This window comes from Oncorhynchus gorbuscha, linkage group LG23, assembly GCF_021184085.1.
Source record: "Oncorhynchus gorbuscha isolate QuinsamMale2020 ecotype Even-year linkage group LG23, OgorEven_v1.0, whole genome shotgun sequence".
NCBI classification, from domain to species: Eukaryota; Metazoa; Chordata; class Actinopteri; order Salmoniformes; family Salmonidae; genus Oncorhynchus; species Oncorhynchus gorbuscha.
Window position 1 is genome coordinate 62,873,015 of NC_060195.1, and position 8,789 is coordinate 62,881,803.

An 8,789-nucleotide genomic window follows, 5' to 3' on the forward strand; every position below is an offset into this window, starting at 1 on the left:
ATCTCTTTCCCATGCAAATCACAGGGGAAAAAATGTTGTCCAATACGAGGTGAGTAATCGCTGTCCTGATATTTAGACGCTCTTTTCTGTCATAAGAGACGGTGGCAGAAACATTATGTACAAAAGAAGTTACAAATAACGCAACAAAAACACACACAATAGCACAACTGGTTAGGAGACCGTAAAACAGCAGCCATCTCCTCCTGCGCCGTTCAGTTGCATTACTAAGTCTGCCCCCGTCTGCACGCCACAAGATCTTAGTCCTGTGAGCTAACACAAGATCTTTGTCCTGGCAGCATAAAACATGATCTTAGTCCTGGGAGCTAACACAATATCTTAGTCCTGGGAGCTAACACAATATCTTAGTCCTGGGAGCTAACACAATATCTTAGTCCTGGCAGCATAAAACATGATCTTAGTCCTGGGAGCTAACACAATATCTTAGTCCTGGGAGCTAACACAATATCTTAGTCCTGGGAGCTAACACAAGCTCCTAGTCCTGGGAGCTAACACAAGCTCCTAGTCCTGGGAGCTAACACAATATCTTAGTCCTGGGAGCTAACACAATATCTTAGTCCTGGGAGCTAACACAAGCTCCTAGTCCTGGGAGCTAACACAAGCTCCTAGTCCTGGGAGCTAACACAATATCTTAGTCCTGGGAGCTAACACAATATCTTAGTCCTGGGAGCTAACACAATATCTTAGTCCTGGGAGCAAACACAATATCTTAGTCCTGGGAGCTAACACAATATCTTAGTCCTGGGAGATAACACAATATCTTAGTCCTGGGAGCTAACACAATATCTTAGTCCTGGGAGCTAACACAATATCTTAGTCCTGGGAGCTAACACAATATCTTAGTCCTGGGAGCTAACACAATATCTTAGTCCTGGGAGCTAACACAATATCTTAGTCCTGGGAGATAACACAATATCTTAGTCCTGGGAGCTAACACAATATCTTAGTCCTGGGAGCTAACACAAGCTCCTAGTCCTGGGAGCTAACACAAGCTCCTAGTCCTGGGAGCTAACACAATATCTTAGTCCTGGGAGCTAACACAATATCTTAGTCCTGGGAGCTAACACAAGCTCCTAGTCCTGGGAGCTAACACAAGCTCCTAGTCCTGGGAGCTAACACAAGCTCCTAGTCCTGGGAGCTAACACAATATCTTAGTCCTGGGAGCTAACACAATATCTTAGTCCTGGGAGCTAACACAAGCTCCTAGTCCTGGGAGCTAACACAATATCTTAGTCCTGGGAGCTAACACAATATCTTAGTCCTGGGAGATAACACAATATCTTAGTCCTGGGAGCTAACACAATATCTTAGTCCTGGGAGCTAACACAATATCTTAGTCCTGGGAGCTAACACAATATCTTAGTCCTGGGAGCTAACACAATATCTTAGTCCTGGGAGCTAACACAATATCTTAGTCCTGGGAGCTAACACAATATCTTAGTCCTGGGAGCTAACACAATATCTTAGTCCTGGGAGCTAACACAATATCCTAGTCCTGGGAGCTAACACAAGTCTTGAGGCATTTAATACAAGTGTAGTTCACTGAAACCCCTCCATTACAATTGCAGACAGTAGAGATTGTGAATATTTAATATTCCCACATGTTATCTGACCAAGACAGAGGAGATGAGATTCTAATGGAAGTGAGTTGTGATAGGAAGTGAATCTGCTCTGTGTGGTGTGTGTGTGTCTGTAGTCCTGGTGTGTGTGTGTGTGTGTGTGTGTGTGTGTGTGTGTGTGTGTGTGTGTGTGTGTGTGTGTGTGTGTGTGTGTGTGTGAAGCAGGGGTCACTCTCACCCTTCGGTTGTGTGACTTCATCGCTCTGCAGCGTGGGATTCTGGGTAGTGGGCACGGAAGTCTGACATTGCCCTTCTCTCTGAGTGACTCATATCTCACTCCTCACGCACAGACACACACACACACAATATAACATGGATACATACTGTATCTATGGTGGGGGGGTTACAAATGTACAATGCTAATGGTGGTCTTGTAGAGGGGCACTTCCTCTGGTACAGTCCAATCCATCTTAGGGCCATGGCCACTCATACTGTATTAAATACCAGCGTGACTGTTAATGTAAATATATTCAATTAAACAACTATTTCGTACTCTTTCTCTGCTACTGTATGACTCATTTCGTAGTATTTTTCTCACTTCCCGTGTCAGGTTGTTACTACTGCTGCTGTATACTGTATACTGTATGGTTTGAAACTTAACATAATATTTTCAACTTAAAATACAGTTATTATACTCTAATAATGACCAGCATTATACACAGTTAAAAACATTGACAAATAAATCAATAAATAAATCAAGGCATGAAAGGTCAGAGTGAAATGAATGAATCCAATATAAAATATCATCATGGCTGCCGGTCTCCTGCGTGAACTGAACACATACAATGCACCCACTAGACTTTTTTCATCAGAGATCATATGATTATTCAGATTGATTCAAACTATGACAGATCATCAGTCTATGAACTCTATGAGCTTGGAGAGGCACTTCTCATCAGCTTCCCTGTTGGTTTGTTTGTGGCCTCTCTCTCTCTCTCTCTCTCTCTCTCTCTCTCTCTGTCATGTTTTGTCATTTATTATCATGTCTTGTCCCTGTGCTTCCCATTCTATTCGTTTCCCTCTGCTGGTCTTATTAGGTTCTTGCCCTCTTTCTATCCCTCTCTCTCCCCCACGCCAGACACTCACTCTCTCGCAATATAACATGGATCTTCTATCTATGGTTCCGTTCCTGCTCCCAGCTGTTCCTATTCCCCTAATCATCATTTAGGGTCTGGCCCACACCTGTTTAAATCCTTTTCCCTGATTAGAGTCCCTATTTCTCTAAACCTTGTTTCCCGTACCTGCCCTGTCGGATCCTCATTTATAATTCACCGTGCTGTGTCTATGTTTTGCCCTGTCCCGTGTCAGTGTTTCCCTCAGATGCTGCGTGGTGAGCAGGTGTCTGGTCTGAAACATAGGTTAATATTCCCAGGCAACCTGCAGTTCTCGATCAAGTCTCCAGTCTGTTCTTGTCTTGACAAATAAATCAATAAATTATGCATTTTTGTTTTGTAAAGTTTATTCTGGATTAAATATCTCTGTTTTGCCGGTCTCCTGCGTTTTGGTCCTCATTCACCCATGACGTTTTTCTCAGAGATCTATGATTATTCGGATTGATTCAAACTATGACAGATCATCAGTCTATGAACTCTATGAGCTTGGAGAGGCACTTCTCACCAGCTTCCCTGTTGGTTTGTTTGTGGCCCCTCTCTCTCTCTCTCTCTCTCTCTCTCTCTCTCTCTCTCTCTCTCTCTCTCTCTCTCTCTCTCTCTCTGACTCTGTCCCTCCGTGGGTATCATATACCCTCTAGACCAGGGATGGGAAACTTTGATGGGGGCCGCAATGGCTCTTGGGTCAGCCTACCAACATCCACACTCACGCATGCAATCAGAGCCACAGGTTTGTCAGTGAGTGCCATACAGCAAGTGGAAAACTGTTGATGCACAAACAAGTCAGGAAATTGCACCTTGTGTAATTCCACATGTTTACCCCCGGCTCCTATGCCCATGTATATCATGATTACTAGTGCCAGATACATCATGACTATCTCAACCGTTACAGTAGGTCACAGGCATAGTAGCCTAGCTAGCCAACCCTGACTTTAGCCTGCTTATAACCATTTTGTCTCTCTGCTATCTGCATTACAATGCTTTTAAAAAAACTCTAGAAACTCTAAATTGTAGTGATTTTTCAGTGGAAATGTCACCGCTGAATATATCAGGTCACTTTTTATACTAGGAGTGATGGTTGTTGGAACTTGTTGCTGCAGCTCCCACAGGTCATTTCCCCCACGCATTCCATCTCCTTGTCCAGCCAGAGCAATTACTGGCCAAATGAAAGACTGGCCTCAAGCAGAAGATGTGGGAAACAATGACATTACTTCATATGATAGGCCTATTATATGGCAATATATGGGTAAATGTTACCCGACCAGACCGAACAAAAAAACATAAACATGGTTTGAAATCATCTATAGGCTATAGATAGTAGTGGGGGCTGGTGGGAGGAGCTGTCGAAGGACGGGCTCATTGTATTGGCTGGAATGGAATTATTGGAACCGTATCAAACACATCAAACCTATGAAAACGACACGTTTAACCCCGTTCCATTAATTCAATTCCAGCTAGTACAATGAGCCCGTCCTCCTATAGCTCCTCCCACCAGCCTCTGCTGATCGATATAGGAGGACGGGCTCATTGTAATAGCTGGAATTGAATTCGCAGGAATTGAAACTATCTACCTTGCAAGCTATTTAGACTACTTAAAGTCAGCTAAACAGGAACAAAAGCAAGATGGCCCACAGATTAGGGTTATTTTCCAGTTGGCCTACCTATTGAATTGTAAAATAGTCTAGTTTACAGTATAGCAGGCTACATAGGCCTAAAATAGGATCATATCAATTTGGTTAACGGTATCTCGGGTATCCTAAACAAGAGCTCTTAGAAACGATATAGCTAGCCTATGCCTCTCTCTGTTTATAGGCTATTGAACAGGACGAGCGGAGGAACCGGGACGCGCTTCAGAGTACGAAAGTGACGTCACGAAGTGCCATTCGGCTGTGGGAGGGGGAGGGGGTATATAACTAAATAATAGATTACTGGTCACGTGGTGTAAGCAGGCTTCTGAATGATTTAAAAGGCTCTCGCCTCCCACCGCCTCCTGGTGATGCGCGAGATGCTACTGCTGCTGAAGAGAGAGAAGGAGAAGAGAGAGAGGGAAGAGACAGACAGAGGAGAGAGAGGCAGAGAGAGCGCGTAAGGGAGAGCGAGAGAGGAGAGAGAGAGACTGCAACAGCAGCCGACATGGAGCTCGAGCCTTTCCGCGGGACGGCGAGCATCCTCTAATCTGCCAGGGTCACGGTAGAATACGTAAGTGAATTTGTTTCTCATCCTTTCTCTCCATCTCTGTCCCACTCTCACTCTCACTGTCTGTGTCGTCATGGTTTATGTGTGTGTGAAATGGCGTATTTGACCCGCGGTATGTATGTGTGTCCTGCAGTTGATCGCCAGTTGTTTGATGATAAAATGTTTCATTCTTGAGTCACACCTGCTTGGCGTGCGTGTGCATGTGTATTTGTTGGGGGTGGGAGCTCGCATCCCGGTTGTAGCTGCAGTAGACACCAGGAGAGAGAGAGGAGAGGAAGATACGATTTGGTTATTACATAAACCCGACATAAAGGTATTTGTTTATCAACAGCTAGAGTAAATGTTGAAATCTGCCTGATATCATCACGTAGAAGGCTACATCTCATCTGATCGCTATTTTATCATAGAAGGACCTTTAGATAGATATAAGGCTACCCTCTGCTGTGTGTGTGTGTGTGTGTGTGTGTGTGTGTGTGTGTGTGTGTGTGTGTGTGTGTGTGTGTGTGTGTGTGTGTGTGTGTGTGTGTGTGTGTGTGTGTGTGTGTGTGTGTGTGTGTGTGTGTGTGTGTGTGTGTGTGTGTGTGTGTGTGTGTGTGTGTGTGTGTGTGTGTGTGTGAAAGAGAGAGACCTTACGAAAGGGATGCTTATCATCCGTTTTATAGCATCATGTCTGCATGGGTAGGGTGCACGCCCATGTGCACGCCTATCCTCTGCAAGAATCAGGCTGTCTTTTTCTATAGATGATAGCGTGCGTGTGGAGGGGGGGGGCATCTGAACTTGTGTTGTTGGGGAAACTCTTGGGAGCAGATTTGTTGGGAGGTACAGGATAGGGTAGGGTAGGATAGTAGGGTTGGATAATGTAAGGGTAGGGTAGGGTAGGGTAGGGTTGGATAAGGTAAGGATAGGGTAGGGTAAGGATAGGGTAGGGTAGGGAAGGGTAGGGATAGGGTAGGGTAGTTAGGGTTGGATAAGGATAGGGTAGGATAGGGTAAGGATAGGGTAGGATAGGGTTGGATAAGGTAAGGGTAAGGATAGGGTAGGTAAGGATAGGGTAGGATAGGGTATGGATAGGATATGGTAGGGTTGGATAAGGTAAGGGCTGGATAAGGGTAGGATAGGGTAGGGCTGGATAAGGTAGGGTAGGATAGGGTTGGATAAGGTAAGGATAGGGTAGGATAGGGTTGGATAAGGTAAGGATAGGATAGGGTTGGATAAGGTAAGGATAGGGTAGGATAGGGTAAGGATAGGGTAGGATAAGGTAGTTACTGTATATTATTGTGTTATAACTTTCCATCCTCTCTGGGTTTGAGAATGAAACAGATAGTAGAGAGAGAGAGAGGGATCAAAGGGAGCTCTGTAACTGCAGTATTGTCATCAGAGCCTTCACACACATTCCTCTCTCTGTCTGAGAAGCCAAAAGTTGGAAACATTGATTTCAATGATTTAGGGCTGAGGTTTAAACACACACGCACACACTGAGATGTTGAGACAGGTCTGTGTGTCAGAAAGCCTGGAGCCTGAGAACAAGCTCATCTCTATTTACATGTCATGAGAGTTCTCTATCTCGTTCTCTCTCTCTCATTCACCCATTCTTCCCCATGTTCCTTTTCTTCCTCTACCACTCTTCCTCATTCATTCTTCCCACTCTCTGCTCTCTCACTTCTTTACATCTCCCTCTGTCCCTCTCTCCCTTTCTCTCTCCTTCCATCTGTGTGGTGCTGTCCGTGGTGCTGAAAGCAGCAGTCATTAACAGGACTGGGTGGTTCAAGTCCTGAATGCTGATTAGTTGACAGCTGTGGTATATCAGACCGTATACCATGTGTATGACAAGACATTTATTTTTACTGCTTTAATTACCTTGGTGACCAGTTTATAATTGCAATAAGGCACCTCGGAGGTTTGTGGTATATGGCCAATATACCACGGCTAAGGGCTGTATCCAGGCACTCTGAGTTGCGTTGTGCCTACGAACAGCATTTTGCCGTGGTGTACTGGCCATATACCCCATCCCCTCGGGCCTTATTGCTAAAATATGGTGTTGATGAAGTCTTGATAATAGTTATGTCTGTTATGTTGTATTAGTTTGGCTACATTCCCGTCATGACAAGAAAGATCCCTAGGTGCGTTTAACCCTGATGGGGATACCAGTGCAATAATTCCCCTCCTGTCATGGCTAGATGTCACGGGGAGTAACATCGACTGCTCCCTATAAGCTTGTTTGTAATGGATTTAGATCAATCATTCTGTCAACAGTTGTGTGTTTGTATGTGTGTGTAATGCGTAATGATGAAACATCACTGAGCCACAGGATGCAGCTGTGTGTGTGTGTGTATGTGTGTTTGTGTGTGTTTGTGTTCCCTTATACTGTCTAAATGTTTGTTTGCGCAAAGTGCCCTTTTCTTGATTGCTTGATAGATTGTTCTGTGTGTGTGTTTATAGATGATCTCATAAACCTTGTTCTATTGCATGTGTGACTCACCCTCTCACAAGAACACACACAACCTGATTTGGTTTGTGAATGGCAGATAGCCTCACTGACGTCACAGAGCCTGTCTGTGCATAAAAGCTAGTACAATCACCTCCACACACACACACACACACACACACACACACACACACACACACGCGCGCACACGCACACACACCATCACAGAACCATCTGCATCTCCGTCATCAGCAGCCCACCCCGTACCAGACTACAAGCCACGTAGATATATAGAAAGATAGAGAGCGAGAGGAAGGGGGAATAAACTCTGGGCCCTAGTGATGTGTACAGCGTATTGGTGTGGTTACTAATCCTTTTAGATATGTGTCACAGTTTGGCAATATGGTTACTAGTTATCAGATACAAGGCCATCCAAAGGAACACAGATTCAGAGGGACAGAGAGAGAGAGAGAGAGAGAGAGAGAGAGAGAGAGAGAGAGAGAGAGAGAGAGAGAGAGAGAGAGAGAGAGAGAGAGAGAGAGAGAGAGAGAGAGAGAGAGAGAGAGAGAGAGAGAGAGAGATGCGTTCCAGCTGTCTTTCCCACTCTCACTACACTCTTGAACTCAGCACTAGAGAGAGAGGGGAGAGAGAGAGAGGAGAGAGAGAGGGGGAAAGAGGAGAGAGAGGGAGATGGAGGGCTGTGTTCCAGCTGTCTTTCCCACTCTCACTACTCTCTTGAACTCAGCACTAGAGAGAGAGAGGAGAGAGAGAGGGGGAAAGAGGAGAGAGGGAGATGGAGGGCTGCGTTCCAGCTGTCTTTCCCACTCTCACTACACTCTTGAACTCAGCACTAGAGAGAGAGAGGAGAGAGAGAGGGGGAAAGAGGAGAGAGAGGGAGATGGAGGGCTGCGTTCCAGCTGTCTTTCCCACTCTCACTACACTCTTGAACTCAGCACTGGAGAGAGAAAGAGAGAGAGAGACTGAACGAAAGGAAGAGAGAGAGAGAACCTTTCTCCTGAGTCAGGTCCTATACTCAATGATGACATACCCTCTCTCTGACTCTGACCTACTCAGAAGTCCAGTGGTTGCCATATCAGAACATTGCCGGCTGCCAGATTGGACTGAATCGGTTGCCAGATTGGACTGAATGAGGCTCTTATCTTTATTAAGGTACTGAGTTCCAGAAGCTGAATCAGGATATACGTTCTGTCAATCAGACAGAATGTTGGCTGGAACACACAGCTAACCACTCACTTACAACAATGAATCATGCCCATTGATTGGCTGATTGAATAACAATAATTTATTATTATGGTGGATGACTAGGAAACCAGATGACAGACAGATGGATGGATAGGCATGCCAACAGGCAGACGGACGGACAGACAGACCGATCGAAAGACAGAGGACGGCTGGACATTG

At 45.2% G+C, this 8,789-nt stretch overlaps 1 protein-coding gene across 3 annotated transcripts in view; it reads left to right on the forward strand.

Moving 5' to 3' along the window:
* The first annotated feature begins 4,698 nt into the window (after nucleotides 1-4,698).
* The window catches only part of LOC124010418 (probable cationic amino acid transporter), a 23,208-nt gene continuing 19,117 nt past the window's right edge, over nucleotides 4,699-8,789 (forward strand). For 2 of the 3 annotated variants that reach the window (XM_046322828.1, XM_046322829.1), the window contains exon 1: nucleotides 4,699-4,945. The gene's annotated coding sequence lies outside the window, so the exon portion shown is untranslated. Of the gene's footprint in view, nucleotides 4,946-5,107; nucleotides 5,256-8,789 lie in introns of those variants that run through there. The other variant, XM_046322827.1, reaches the window with a different exon arrangement.